Source organism: Gopherus flavomarginatus, chromosome 6 (assembly GCF_025201925.1).
Source record: "Gopherus flavomarginatus isolate rGopFla2 chromosome 6, rGopFla2.mat.asm, whole genome shotgun sequence".
NCBI lineage: Eukaryota > Metazoa > Chordata > Testudines > Testudinidae > Gopherus > Gopherus flavomarginatus.
Window position 1 is genome coordinate 64,078,097 of NC_066622.1, and position 15,732 is coordinate 64,093,828.

At 50.2% G+C, this 15,732-nt stretch overlaps 1 protein-coding gene across 4 annotated transcripts in view; it reads left to right on the plus strand.

Annotated features, from left to right (window-relative positions):
* The first annotated feature begins 6,968 nt into the window (after positions 1–6,968).
* The window catches only part of LOC127054221 (nuclear factor 7, brain-like), a 34,372-nt gene continuing 25,608 nt past the window's right edge, over positions 6,969–15,732 (plus strand). Inside the window, exons 1-3 of one of the 4 annotated variants that reach the window (XM_050960246.1) lie at positions 6,969–7,183; positions 13,485–13,544; positions 14,349–14,471. The gene's annotated coding sequence lies outside the window, so the exon portion shown is untranslated. The remainder of the gene's footprint in view (positions 7,184–13,484; positions 13,545–14,348; positions 14,472–15,732) is intronic. The other 3 variants (XM_050960245.1, XM_050960247.1, XM_050960244.1) reach the window with 3 other exon arrangements.

Below are 15,732 nucleotides of genomic sequence, written 5' to 3' on the forward strand. Positions count from 1 at the left end.
GAGCTCTGTTTCACATGTGTGGGTCCCCGCCACTCCCTGGGGGTGTACTAGGGTGACCAGATGTCCTGATTTTATAGGGACAGTCCCAATTTTCTGATTTATTTCTTATATAGGATCCTATTACCCTCCACCCCATCCCGATTTCTCATACTTGCTGTCTGGTTACCCTAGGGTGTACACAGGTGTGGGTCCCAGCTGCTCCTTGCCCCCCTCATTGAAGCAGGTGTGCAGGGTTACTACCCTGGGAACTGCAGGGCAGCAGTGGACATGGGGCTGGCTGGAGGCAGGGCAGGGTCTGACTGGAGGAAGGGTCTGGCTGCAGGCAGGGCAAGGGGTGTGGGGATGGCTGGAGATAGGTATGTGTGGGGTGGGGTGGGCTGGCTGGCTTCAGGCAGGGCCACAGGAGGCTGAGGCATGGGTTGGCAGGGCTGGAGACAGAGGAGTGCAGGACTGGCTGGCTTCAGGCAAGGGTGTGTGGCAGGGGTTGCCTGGAGACAGGGCAGGGGATGGTTGGCTGGAGATAGGGCAGGGGATGCAGGGCTCGCTCCAGCCCCTGCTGGGAGCCCCAAGCCCTTTAAATTGCCCCCTGGGGAAGCCGAACCACCCCAGTACAGCGCACTCGCTCTTGCTGGTACAATGAACCGGGGCAGGGCCTGATTCAGTGGAATTGGTTGAATTGGCCTAAAGCCAGCCATGCCAGTATATCCAGGACATTACTTGCACACTTTTCCCCCATTGATACCTAGTAGTTGCACTGCCATCTCCCATAGCTACTTATGTTGCAGCATTTTTGTTAAAACTAAATTGGGAAGAAAAATGACTGATTCAGAACCTGTTTAATGCTTACGTTATTGCTAAAGGGTGTGGTGAGATGTAAACTTGGAGAGAGGAAGGTTTCTGTGATATTGCAAACTGTACTACAGTATCTCAAATGCCAAGCTGCATTTCAGTGATCTGAGGTCTGAAGAACAGTGTGGAACTAGCTATTTTATGGGATGTCTACATTTCATCCTGTAGTAACATAACTAGTGATAGGAAAGCAGGGAGAGAGAAGTGTGTGCGTGTGTGTGTGTGTGCGCGCGCGCGCGCACTCGAGCGCTTGGCAAGGCTGGTGGCCACGGGGCCAATGGGTGTGGGTGGGCTGGGTGGGATCTCGGGAGTCATGTCTCAGGGATCTGCCCTGCTCCCCAGCAATGCTTCAGCTCTGAGCTGTCTCCACTGCCTGGGACCTGTGGGGCCCCACCTGCCTCCCCGGGGGAAGAGCCACCTGGGACTGGTGCAGAGGCTGGGCCAGTCTCGGCCAGTCACAGAGGACAGTAGGGGGTGGGGAGAGGCTGAACTGGGTCCTGAGGGAGCTTGGCCTGGGTAGGCTGTGCTTCAGCCTGGCTGATTGCACCACTCCCAAGGGGCCGGAGTTTTCCTGCCCCAGGACCAGCTCTGGCTGCGCTGCCAGCTCAGCCTCCCATCAGGGCTGGCTATTGTGGCTGGGGGTTAGGGTGTGGCCAGTGATGAGCTGCCAAAATCTTAACAACCAGTTCACTATAAAAAGTTCTGATTTAAGGGTGGGGAGCTGGGGCTGGGGGAGACATACTGGTGGGGCTGGGGGCCCCTCCAGGGCCCAGGCCAGTTGCCCCGCTTGCCCCCTCCCCTCTCCTCTGGCCAGCCCTGGAGCTTGCAGCAGGACACACACACCCCCGCCACCTTGCCAGGCCTCTCAAAAAGCGGCAGCAGGACAACACTCTCAAGCTCAGCTGAGCTGCCAAGCTGATGTCGGTGGCTGAACACGCTGCAGTGGGGGGAAACGGGGCAAGGGCCAGGGGAGCCTCAGCCTCCTCAGCTGGGAATCCTGGGAGCAACAGGATGGTCCAGCCAGGGCCGGCGCTTCCATTTAGGTGGCCTAGGCAATCGTCTAGGGCGCCAGGATTATTGGGGGGCGGCATTTTGCTGGGGGTGGGGTGGCAGGCGGCTCCAGTGGACCTGCAGCAGACATTCCTGTGGACAGTCCGCTGCTCCCGAGGCTCCAATGGACCTCTCGCAGGCATGCCTGCGGCAGCTCCAGTGGAGCCGCGGATCAGCGCGCGGGATGGCAAAATGGCCGTGCGCCTAGAGCGCTAAAAACACTAGTGCCGGTCCTGGGTCCAGCCTGCGGACTGGAGTTCTTTGCCCACCTCCTGGCCCTTTAACAACCGGTTCTCCACGGAGGTCTGATTTTAGCAACCGGTTCTTGGAGCTGTGGGAACTGGCTTCAGCTCACCACTGCATGTGGGAGGGTAGGTCTCTAGTGGGTCTGGGGGGATGCTGGGCAGTGGGGGCGTGGGGAGATCTGTGTGTGTTGGGGCAGCAGTGAGGGGATCTGTGGGGGGGCTCAGTTGTGGAAGGGCTGTGGGAGGTCTTCAGCTAGGGGGTGACTGGGCAGTAAGAGGATCTGTTGGGGGGTTCTGAGTAGGTGGGGAAGTGGTCTGGGAGGGCACTGGGCACGGGGGTTAGTGGGGGTCTCTGGGTGGTGTGGAACTGGGCGTAGGTAGTCAGAGGGGTGCTGGGCAGGGGTGTGTGTCGGGGGGTCTCTGGGTGGTGTGGCACTGGGCGTAGGGAGCCAGAAGGGTGCTGGGCAGGGGTGTGTGGGGGGGTGTCTCTGGATGGTGTGGCACTGGGCGTAGGGAGCCAGAGGGGTGCTGGGCAGGGGTGTGTGTGTGGGGGTCTCTGGATGGTGTGGCACTGGGCGTAGGGAGTCAGAGGGGTGCTGGGCAGGGGTGTGTGGGGGGGTCTCTGGGTGGTGTGGCACTGGGTGTAGGTAGTCAGAGGGGTGCTGGGCAGGAGTGTGGGGGGGTCTCTGGGTGGTGTGGTACTGGGCGTAGGGAGTCAGAGGGGTGCTGGGCAGGAGTGTGTGGAGGGGTCTCTGGGTGCTGTGGCACTGGGTGTAGGTAGTCAGAGGGGTGCTGGGCAGGAGTGTGTGGAGGGGTCTTTGGGTGGTGTGGTACTGGGCGTAGGGAGTCAGAGGGGTGCTGGGCAGGCGTGTGTGGAGGGGTCTCTGGGTGGTGTGGCACTGGGTGTAGGTAGTCAGAGGGGTGCTGGGCAGGGGTGTGTGTGGCGGGGTCTCTGGGTGGTGTGGCACTGGGTGTAGGGAGTCAGAGGGGTGCTGGGCAGGGGTGTGTGTGGCGGGGTCTCTGGGTGGTGTGGCACTGGGCGTAGGGAGCCAGAGGGGTGCTGGGCAGGGGGGTAGCATGGTGCAGCATGGGCCCACACCGAAGGGGAAGAAGCAGGATGGCAGCACAGGGCTGGGCTGGACAGTGCCCGTCTGGCAGCTCCCGGGTTGTAAGCAGTGCCCTTGTACTGGGCTGGGTGTTTGAGTGAGGGGTGCAGGCTCTGACCTGGGGTATAGCAGGGGGTGCAGACATGTGGGCTCTGGGAGGGAGTTAGCAACTCAGCACGTTGTGTAAGAGAAAGAAGCTGCAGTGATTTCATACAGACATAGAAACTGACAGAGACACTTTTACAAAGTCAAAACGTGAGAGGCAGAGTTTGAGGGAGGGAGGGGGCGTCTGTACAATATTTCACTGCATTCAGCCTCCTGGCTGGAGCAATAACAGCCCTGCAACACTTGTGTGAGACAGAGAGGAGCTGCGGTGTCTGAGCTTTGACAATATAGGAATTGGGAGGTCTGTGCCTTTAAGACCCAGCCCCAGGAACCCGCCCCCTGCTCCGGGGCTGACATGCAGCGTCCTGGGAGCAGAACGAAAACAGGCTCTGCCCCCACCACAACCCCCGACACCCCCAGATTTTCGAGCACAGCGGATGGCTCATCCCCAGGGGTCGCTGTTCCCCCCTCTCCCCCTCCCTAAACGGGGGGTTTGTCCCCGCACAGGGTCTGGCAGCGTCTCCCTCCCCGGGCTTAACCCCGGCTACCACCCTCGACCCCCGATTTTCCCCCTTCAACCCCTCTCCCGCCGCTATCTACAGCAGTTTGATCCCCCCTGGCCAGTAAATTTTTGCCCCCTGCTCAGACCCTGGCAGCCCCCCCGCTGCGATTTGCCCCCCTTGGTGCTTTTAAAGCCCCCCAAAGAGGAGGCAGCAAATCGTAAGCAGAAGTGAGGGCAGAGAGAGGGCAGCGGCGACACCAAAGGTTACTGCGCATGCTCAGTTCATCTGCGCATGCTCGGTGCAGCCAAAGTCGGGAATCTGGAGCGGTCACTGTTTCCGTCGTTACACCCCACCTGTCAGAATGAGCTACCCATGGGAGAAAGCTGGGAGAGCAGCTCATTCCAGTAGCGAAGCAAACAAACCCTGCTACTAGGGCTGTCAATTAATCCCAGTTAACGGCATAGACTCAGACTTTAGGGTCAGAAGGGACCAATATGATCATCTAGTCTGACCTCCTGCACAAAGCAGGCTACAGAATCCTACCCATCCACTTCTATAACAAACTCCTAACCTATGTCTGAGTTACTGAAGTCTTCAAATTGTGGTTTTATGCAATTAACTAAAAAAAATTAATTGTGAGTGATTGCACTTATAATAATAGATTATCAATTGAATGTATTAAATATTTTTGGATGTTTTTCTACATTTTCAATATTGATTTCAGTTACAACAAACAATACAAAGTGCACCGTGCTCGCTTTATATTATTTTTATTACAAATATATGCACTGTAAAAATTATAAAAGAAATAGTATTTTTCAATTCACCTCATACAAGTACTGAAGCACAATCTCTTTATTGTTAAAGTGCAACTTACAAATGCAATTTTTTTGATTTCATAACTGCACTCAAAAATAAAACAGTGTAAAACTTTAGAGCCTACAAATCCACTTAGTCCTACTTCTTATTCTACCAATTGCTAAGACAAAAAAGTTTGTTTACATTGATAGAAGATACTGCTGCCTGCTTCTTATTTACAATGTTACCTGAAAGTGAGAACAGGCATTTGTATGGCATTTTTGTAGCTGGCGTTGCAAGGTATTTACATGCCAGATATGATAAACATTCTTATGCCCCTTCGGTGCGTCGGTCACCATTCCAGAGGACGTATTTCCGTGCTGATGATGCTTGTTAAAAAAATATGCATCAATTAAATTTGTGACTGTATTCCTTGGGGGGAGAATTGTATGTCTCCTGCTCTGTTTTATCCGAATTCTGCATATATTTCGTGTCATAGCAGTCCCTGGTGATGACCTAACATATATTAGTTTTAAAAACACTTTCACAGCAGATTTGACAAAACGCAAAGAAGGTACCGATGTGAGAATTCTAAAAATAGCTACAGCATTCTACTCAAGGATTAAGAATCTGAAATGCCATCCAAAATTGGAGAGAGATAAGGTGTGGAACATGCTTTTAGAAGTCTTGAAAGAGCAACACTTTGATGCGGAAACTACAGAACCCAAACTACCAAAAAAGAAAACGAACCTTCTGCTGGTGGCATCTGACTCAGATGATGAAAATGAACATGCGTCAGTCTGCACTGCTTTGTATCGTTATTAAGCAGAACGCATCATCAGCATGGATGCATGTCCTCTAGAATGGTGGTTGAAGCATGAATAGACATATGACTCTTTAGTGCATCTGGCATGTAAATATCTTGCAACGCCAGCTACAGTAGTGCCATGTGAATGCCTGTTCTCACTCATTGTAAACAAGAAGCAGGCAGCATTATCTCCTGCAAATTGTAACCATCCTTGTTTGTCTGAGTGAATAGCTGCCCACAGGGGCGGCTCTAGGTATTTTGCTGCCCCAGGCACGGCAGGCAGGCTGCCTTTGGTAGCTTATCTGCAGGAGGTCTCCGGTCCCGCGGATTCGGTGGCATGCATGCGGGAGGTCCGCTGAAACCGCGGGACCAGTGGACCCTCCACAGGCATGCTATCGAAGGCAACCCGCCTGCCGCCTTCGCGGCGGCCAGCACAGCACCACTCGCTTGGCGTGCTGGTGCCTGGAGCTGCCCCTGGCTGCCCAATAAGTAGGACTGAGTGGACTTGTATCATAACCTAGTCCCAGATTTGGACCTTAGCGTCCAAAATATGGGGGTTAGCATGAAAACCTCCCAGCTTAGTTACCAGCTTGGACCTGGTAAAGCTGCCACCACCCAAAAAATTAGAGTGTTTTGGGGCACTCTGGTCCCCCCAAACCTTCCCTGGGGACCCCAAGACCCAAATCCCTTGAGTCTCATAACAAAGGGAAATAAACCTTTTCCCTTCCCCCCTCCAGGTGTTCCTGGAGAGATACACAGAAACAAGCCTAGGGCAGGGGTCCGCAATGCGGTGCCTGCGGGCGAGCCCACGTCCTGGCCAGTGGTCGAGCATCCACTGAAATGCTGCTGCGACGCCTCTCGATGACATCATCGAGAGGCGTTGCCACCGAATTTCGGCAGCATTTTGGCGGATGCTCGACCACTGCCACGGTCCTTCATCTGGCACCCGTCAGACAAAAGGGTTGAGAACCACTGCCTAGGGGCTGCAGGGACCTGGTAGTAGTGCAGAGCCAGAGCAGGTAGGGAGCCTGCCTTAGACCCGGGCTCTGGTGCTGACCAGCAGGGCGGCCTGGGGCAGGGGGTGGTGCAAGTGGGGCAATTTGCCCTGGCCCAGTGGCGGTCTGGGTCTTTGGCAGTGGGGGGCTCTTCAATGCTGCTAAAGATGCAGAGTGACTGAAGGGCCCCCCACTGCTGAAATGCCGCAAAAGACCTGGACCGCTGCCAGGTGAGTACAAGTGCTGCAGCTCCCTTGCTTTGCCCCAGGCCCCCTGAATCCTCTGGGCAGCCCTACTGACCAGAGCTGCCAGGGTCCCTTTTCGACCACGAGTTCTGGTGGAAAACTGGATGGCTGGCGCCCCTATCTGGCTCCTGCACAAATTCCACCCCCTTCCCCCTTTGCTCACTTTGATTGCAGTGAGCTGATTGGGATGCAAGCGAGGGCAGCGGCCTCAGCAGATGTGACTGAGCATGTTCCGGTCTCTCCAGCCTGCTCAGTAACAGCAAAGTAGCAAATCGTGGTGGGAAGCAAATTCTGTGATCCCACGCGAGGGTGGCAGAGCTCTGCGCTGTCTCCTCCTCCTCCTCCTCTGAGTAGCAGTCAGCTCATCTCTGCTTCTCCCGGCACCACCCGGCCGGGAAGGGGAGAGAGGGGACCCCGTGGCAGCCCCCAGGCCTGGGAGAGGGACATGAAGAGCCCCAGGAGCTGCCAGAGAAGCAGAGGTGAGGCTGGAGGGCGGATATGAGGGTGGAACTGATATGGGGGCGGAGGAAGGGGCAGATGTGGTGGGGGATTGACGTGGGGGCTGGGCAGGATTGAAGGGTCAGTCAGATCTGGGGGGCAGAACTGATGCGGGGGCTGTGGGGGAGTGAATTGATATGAGGATTAGGGGCAGATTAATTGCTGGACTGGGGGCCGGGCAAATGAGGGGGTGGGCGTTTGTGCAGTGTTGCAGACATCAATTCACTCCGTAGATGTGGGTGAGGGGGCAGCTAATTGTCTCTCACACGCTGGGGATGACGGAGGGGGGGCGTTCCCCAGACATCTAAAGAGACCAAAAACATGATATAATCTTTAAAAAAAACACCACCACACGATTTGGGGGTTAATTTCATTATTTTGAAGGGGATGACTCATGGAGGTCGGCAGTGCTACATTTTCACAAAAGACTCCAGGGCTGTGACTCTCTGAATGGCTTCCTAGCATCTCAGCAAACCGCATGAATCAGTTTCTGGAAGGGAACCTCCCAGTTGCTGTGCAGGTGGAGCATATCTCTGAGCTGAGGAAAGTGAGACTTGCCCTTTTCCACTGTCCAGATGGAGCCGGGGCCTCAGGGAAGCCTAGGAAAAGTCTCCAGAGTGAAGCTACTTGCGACATCAGAACCTGTCACTCTAGACTGTCAGTGCAGTTTCTTTCTAGCCTGCAGCTCCCCTGCTGAAAGGGATCACATACAGATGTCTCCTGCCCTCAGTGCAGACAAGCTGTGCAAGAAAGAAACCTCAGGCCAGCAGAGCTGGCAAGTTGTGTGGGAGCACCAGCTCCACTGTAGTTAAAATTGAGAAGCTCTTTCTGTTTTAAGGATGACATTTCTTAGTGCTCTCAAATCTGCATAGATACTTGGATTGCCTTGTAAGTTGCTGTGCCTTATGGGAGCAAGGAATAGGGTTAATGACCAAATTAGGGGTCATTTGACAAAGGGGTTCCTAAGATATAGCTTCCCCCCAACCATTTTTCTTAAAATTGATGGATTTTCCAACAAATTTTTGTGCGCGCTTGGGGAATCAAGCCATGGCTCTGTTCAGACCCCAAAGGATCTCACTAACATTTATCCCCCCATGTGCCTGACACCCATTACCTCTTAGGACAGTGGCCAGAAACTTTTCATAGTTGTGCCCCTGCCTTACCCCTGTCTGCTCCCCTCTCCCCAGCCCTCCCCTGAGCTGGTGCTCAGAGTGGGGCTGCGGTTCCTGAGGGGGTCAAATGTGTGAACAGAGATAAAGGGGCTGAGGCTGGAGCTGCACCTGAGGGTGCGGCTGGGGCTGGGGCTGGGGCCAGGACCGGGAATGGACCGTGGCCGTGGGCTGAGACTGGGGGCAGAGGCGGGAGTGAAGTTGCAGCTGGGCCATGGTGAGGGCCAACAGCTGGGACCACATCTGGGTGTGGAGCCACACTGAGGCTAGGGATGGGGCTAGGAGATGGGACTGCATCTGGGGTTGGAGCAGAGCTGGGAGTGCTGTCGGATTGGGTGGTGCTCCTCCCCATCTCCCGTGGGGGCTGACCAGAGCCTGCCGCACTCCCTTAACATTCCTCCATGCCCCTCTAGTTTGGGGACCTCTGTCTTAGGAGGAGCAACATTTAAAATGTTCTGTTCAATAAAGAGTTACACTCTTCAGACTGGCTGGAGCCTAATGCTCATGCACAGAATGGATTACACTGCACATGGCAGAGTACCCAAGAAGGTTACTAGCCACCAGGCTTTGCTGTGACCTGCGTGGCTCAAGGAATGTGCTGTGCACATTCCAGAACAACACCCCTCATTGTAAGTTGAGAACCCATTGCCTGACTAACCTAATTGCCTTCTATGACGAGATAACTGCCCCTGTGGATAAGGGGACAGCAGTGGACATGTTATTCCTTGACTTTAGCAAAGCTTTTGATATGATCTCCCACAGTATTCTTGCTGGCAAGTTAAAGTAGTATGGTTGGGATGACTGGACTATCAGGTGGATAGAAAACTGGCTAGATCGTCCAGCTCAACGGGTGGTGATCAATGGCTCCCTATCTAATTGGCAGCCGGTATCAAGTGGAGTGCCCCAAGGGTCGGTCCTGGGGCAGATTTTGTTCAATATCTTCATTAATGATCTGGAGGGTGGCGTGGACTGCACCCTCAGCAAGTTTGCAGATTACACTAAGCTGGAAGGAGTAGTAGATATGCTGGAGAGTAGGGATAGTATACAGAGGGACCTAGACAAATTAGAGGCTTGGACCAAAATAAATCTGATGAGGTTCAACACGGACAAGTGCAGAGTCCTGCACTTAGGATGGAAGGAATCCCATGCGCTGCTCCAGACCAGGAACCGAATGGCTAGGCAGCAGTTCTGCAGAAAAGGACCTAGGAGTTACAGAGGCTGAGAAGCTGGATATGAGTCAACAGTGTGCCCTTGTTGCCAGGAAGGCTAATGGCATTTTGGGCTATATAAATAGGGGCATTGCCAGCAGATCGAGGGATGTGATCAGTCCCTTCTATTCAGCATTGGTGAGGCGTCATGTGGAGTATTGTGTCCAGTTTTGGGCCCCACACCAGAAGAGGGATGTGGAAAAATTGGAAAGAGTCCAGTGGAGGGCAACAAAAATGATTAAGGGGCTGGAGCACATGACTTATGAGGAGAGGCTGAAGGAACTGGGTTTGTTTAATCTGCAGAAGAGAAGAATGAGGAGGGATTTGATAGCTGCTTTCAACTACCTGAAGGGGGGTTCCAAAGAGGATGGATCTAGACTGTTCTCAGTAGTACTAGATGACAGGTCAAGGAGTAATGGTCTCAGGTTGCAGTGGGGGAGGTTTAGGTTAGATATTAGGAAAAATGTTTTCACTAGGTGGGTGGTGAAGCACTGGAATGCGTTACCTAGGAAGGTGGTGGACTGTCCTTCCTTAGACGTTTTTAAGGTCAGGCTTGACAAAGCCCTGGCTGGGATGATTCTGTTGGGGATTGGTCCTGCTTTAAGCAGGGGGTTGGACTAGATGACCTCCTGAGGTCCCTTCCAACCCTGATATTCTGTGATTCTGTGATTCTGTGACTGGAGGGAATCTAACATAATACTGATTTAAAAAAAAAAATGCTCCAGAGGTGATTCTTGAAAGTATTTGCTGGTAAGCCTAAATTTAGAACCAGACAAACTGGTGGGAAAGGGAAATTGTGCCTCAGCAATCTAATTCATTGAGGATGTCAACAAGCATGTGGACAAGAGTGATCCAGTGGATATAGTTTACTTGGACTCTCGGAAAGTCTTTGGCACAGTCCCTCACCAAAGGCTCTTCGCAAAATAAGCAGTCATGAGATAAAAGGAAAGGTCTTCTCATGAATCAGTAACTGGTTAAAAAATAGGAAACAAAGGGTAGGAATAAATGGTCAGTTTTCACAGTGGAGAGAGGTAATTAGCAGGATCCCTCAAAGATCTGTTCTGTTCAACATATTCATAAATGATCAGAAAAAGGGGGTGAACAGTGAGGTAGAAAATTTTGCAGATGATTCAGAATAGTTCAATCCAAAGCTGACTGGGAAGAGTTACAAAGGACTCTCCCAGAACTGGATGACTGGGCAACAAAATGGCAGATGATATTCAGTGTTGATAAATGCAGAGTGATGACCAGTGGAAAAAATAATCCCAACTATACATACAAAATGATGGGGTCTAAATTAGCTGTTACACTCAAGAAAGAGATCTGAAAACATGTGCTTGACATACAGTTACAGTACAAAAACTAACAATATTAGGAACTATTTATTAGGAAAGGGATATATAGTAAAACAAAATATCGTAATGCCACTATATAATTCCATGATATGCCCACATCTTGAATACTTCATGCAGTTCTGGTTACCTCATCTCAATAAAGATATATTAGAAAGGTAAAAGCAGCAGAGAATCCTGTGGCACCTTATAGACGAACAGACGTTTTGGAGCATGAGCTTTCGTGGGTGAATACCCACTCCGTTGGATGCATGTAGTGGAAATTTCCAGGGGCAGGTATATATATGCAAGCAAGAAGCAAGCTAAAGATAACGAAGTTAGTTCAGTCAGGGAGGATGAGGCCCTGTTCTAGTAGTTGAGGTGTGAAAACCAAAGGAGGAGAAACTGGTTTTGTAGTTGGCAAGCCATTCACAGTCTTTGTTTAATCCTGAGCTGATGGTGTCAAATTTGCAGATGAACTGAAGCTCAGCAGTTTCTCTTTGAAGTCTGGTCCTGAAGTTTTTTTGCTGCAGGATGGCCACCTTAAGGTCTGCTATTGTGTGGCCAGGGAGGTTGAAGTGTTCTCCTACAGGTTTTTGTATATTGCCATTCCTAATATCTGATTTGTGTCCATTTATCCTTTTCCGTAGAGACTGTCCAGTTTGGCCAATGTATATAGCAGAGGGGCATTGCTGGCATATATTACATTGGTGGACGTGTAGGTGAATGAACCGGTGATGTGTGGCTGATCTGGTTAGGTCCTGTGATTGGTATCGCTGGTGTAGATATGTGGGCAGAGTTGGCATCGAGGTTTGTTGCATGGATTGGTTCCTGAGCTAGAGTTCCTATGGTGTGGTGTGCAGTTACTGGTGAGAATATGCTTCAGGTTGGCAGGTTCTCTGTGGGCGAGGACTGGCCTGCCACCCAAAGCCTGTGAAAGTGTGGGATCATTGTCCAGGATGGGTTGTAGATCCCTGACAATGCGTTGGAGGGGTTTTAGCTGGGGACTGTATGTGATAGCCAGTGGAGTCCTGTTGGTTTCTTTCTTGGGTATGTCTTGCAGTTAGGAGGCTTCTGGGTACACGTCTGGCTCTGTTGATCTGTTTCCTTATTTCCTTGTGCCGGTATTGTAGTTTTGAGAATGCTTGGTGGAGATTTTGTAGGTGTTGGTCTCTGTCTGAGGGGTTAGAGCAGGTGCGGTTGTACCTCAGCACTTGGCTGTAGACAATGGATCGTGTGGTGTGCCCGGGATGGAAGCTGGAGGCATGAAGGTAGGCATAGCGGTTGGTAGGTTTTCGGTATAGGGTGATGTTAATGTGACCATCACTTATTTGCACTGTGGTGTCTAGGAAGTGGACCTCCCATGTAGATTGGTCCAGGCTGAGGTTGATGGTGGGGTGGAAGTTGTTGAAATCGTGGTGGAATTTTTCCAGAGTCTCCTTCCTATGGGTCCAGATGATGAAGATGTCATCAATGTAGCGTAAGTAGAGAAGGGAAGTGGCCTGTAGAATTTGGTGTTGGAGAGTTGTCTGGCGGCCTCCTTTTGGTAGTCAGACCTGTTCATGATGACAACAGCAACTCCTTTATCCGCCTCTTTGATGATAATGTCAGGGTGGTTTCTGAGGCTGTGGATGGCATTGTGTTCTGCACGACTTAGGTTATGAGGCAAGCAATGTTGTTTTTCCACTATTTTTTCCAGTGGGGTGAGAAAACTGCTTGATCTAAATACTGCCTAGTCTAATGAGGTGTAAGATTTAGACTGTGCGCTTTACCTTTTATTTTCTTTGGTACCTATCTCTGACCGTTTGTGCCTACCACTTATAATCACTCAAAATCTATCTTTCCATAGTTGTTAAATCTGCTTTATATTTTACCGAAAACAATATGTTTTGGTTGAAGTGCTTGGAAAATCTCAGCTCTGGTTACAAAGGCCAGTGTGTGTCCTCCCCACATCAAGGGAGGGGTGGACTGGGTAATAAACTAACACTGGTCAGGCTTCTGACTAGGGCAAGCTGGTATAGATCTGAGGTGTGAGGCTCAGGGCTTGGGAGATTTGCTGGTGCCTTTCATGCAATTTAGCTGGGTGTGGAGCTGCACATGCTATTGTACTGAGTGATAACAGTGCCTGGAGGGGTTTGCTGTTTGTCACTGGCAAAGCATTGTGAGAGGTCGCCCAGGCTGGGGAGTTAAGGGGGCACAGTGGTATCCCAATTCTAGGTTGTGTACCCAGGGGATCCTCTCACAATGGGCAACTGTCAGAAGACAGGATACTGGGCTAGATGGACCATTGGTTTGACTCAGTGTGGTTGTTCTTATATTCTTCTACTGATTTTCTTTTTTCTTAAGATGGTTGTGATGTTGAGTGGCTGTTGATTCAACAGCTTTGATATACCTGAATGAAAGAGGAAATAAAAGTGCAAGGCTTCAGATTAATTTTTATCTGGCCTCTTTAGAAAGATCTGTGTGTGTGTATTCCTCTGTCATAATAAAAACATTTGTCAGTTAATAGGGGCAATGCCATTGTAAATATGACAAAGTAAAATCTCATCTCACTTATTCTGTTATTCCCTCCAGATGCTCTGCCATCTGAAATGGAGAGGGAGTATTGGAAGTGATTGTTGTCATATACAAAGGGTGAGCTTTATTAAAATTAAGAGAAAATTCACATATAAACCTCTTTGTTAAAGTAACATGAACACACCACTCAAACGCACACTAATAATCAGAAACATTGTCACTGACCAGCCCCCATACACCTAATCTCAACTCATAGGATTTCCCAACTACGTTTTATTAAATATCTCTGTGTGTTTCTTTCCTCTCTGCCTTTTTCTCAGTCATAATTAATGTCAGTTATGTCAATAAAGTATTGAAGGATGTTTAAAGCTGAATCCAATAATCATCTCCATTGGTTTTGATGGCTTTCAAGGCATGGATATATTATTAGACGGGAATATTGGAGAATTCCAACACGTTTCCCATAGAATGCTGCAACACAGCCAGTGATCACATGGCCAACAAAAGTGGTATAATAAGATTACCACTCATGGACTTAAACTGAATATCCAGCTGGGCCATGTTTAAGATTTAGGTAAAGATTGATGTGGTAGAGTTCAATCTGCAAGGCAGCCATTTCCCTTTGGGATTTGTCATGATAAGCCAGATAAGAATGGGGATTTCTTTATAAGTATTGAAATTCCATCAGAGTTGGGTACCTCCCTCCCTCAGACTCCATGGAAAATCCCAGATGTACAGTATAAGCTTTTCTAGATATTCAGAGAAAGCTGAGTAAAGATCTCTGCATAAAGAATCCCTTGTTTATGTCTGGCTGCTAGCCCTTCAGCTTCCCTCTCATCCCCCAACAGCTTGTCTGCCAAAGCTTATAGGCTTCAGGTGGGCTAGATGACCACATTGTAATGGATACCTTTTCAATTTCAGTGGTCCCTTATACCTGGCCATTGACCCACCTCAGAGAACATTGAGTTGTAAAGTGGGCCTGGTTGTCAGTTACACTGAAGCCCCTTCATACCACTCTGGCAGCATAAAGGGTCCTGGAAGTAGGTATTAGCTACATTATTATTTTATTATTTCTCTGTTATTTTTATTAGCATAGTGTCTAGGAGTCCAACTTATGGACCAGGACTCCACTGTGTTAGGTGCGATACAAACAGAATGAAATGATGGTCCCTGCACCTGAGAGCGTACAGTCTAAGCCAACAGCTGGATACAGCCAGCCAGATAGGGTAGCACAAGGAAACAAAGAGACAGCACTGCTCAGCAGGAAAGGTGGTGGTCTTGGAACACTTGTGGCCTAACTGTTGTCCAGCCTTTTGTAGACATCAGGGCAAAGAAGAGTTGTAAGCAGGGATTTGAAGGAGAAGAAAGAGGGAGTTTTGTGGATGTTTATGGGTAGTTCCTCTGAGGCCTGAGGGGCAACATGAGAGGAAGCATGAAGGTGCTTATTTGCAATGTAACAAGGGGGTGATGGAGGGTGGTCCCATGGGCTGATTGGAGGTGGGAGTCGACCTTTTAATAGTGAATGAGAGATGATAATTGGGTGGAGATAAGTCAGAAAGGGCCTTGAAAATGAAGACAAGCAGGTTATGTTTGATGTGGTAGAGAAGGGGGAATCAGTGGAGGGATGCAAAGAGAGGGGTGACATGGGCAAAGTGGTGGGTTAAGAGAATGACTTTGCAGCAGCATTCTGAGTGGACATGAGCAGGCAAGGTGGCATTGTCAAGGACAAAGAAAAGGATGTTGTGGCAATTGAGATACACAGTAATGAGAGCTTGGATAAGCATTTCAGCTGTGTGTGTGGATGGAGGAGGCTGCATCTTAGCTATGTTGTGGAGAAAGAATCAGCACAATTTATACCTAGCCTGGATGTGAGGATCTAGAGAAAGAAGTGTTAAAAAGATTTTTAATGAAAAAAAATTTCATGTGGTTTTTCATTATATAAAAATTTCATAACATTTTTGTTAGTTTGCTTTCCCTTTCTTCCGCTCCCCTTCTTCTCACACAGCTGAACTTGTATAAATATATTGACACTGCTGTAACTGTGTCCACTCTGGAGGTTGTACCAGTATAACCGTATCAGTAAAAAAAAAAATCCCATCCAAAACTGACTTTGTTATGCTGCTACAGATGCTGTGTGTCCATCAGGCCTTATGCTGTGTCCATCACCAGAGTATCTGAGGCCAGATTCACAAGTCAATCTAGGTGCCTAAATCCCAGTTTTGGTATCATTGCGGTTCACCCCCACCTACCTAACCGTGTAGGCACCTGAATTTTCTTGGTGAAAGGTCCTAGGTGCCTGAGTTCT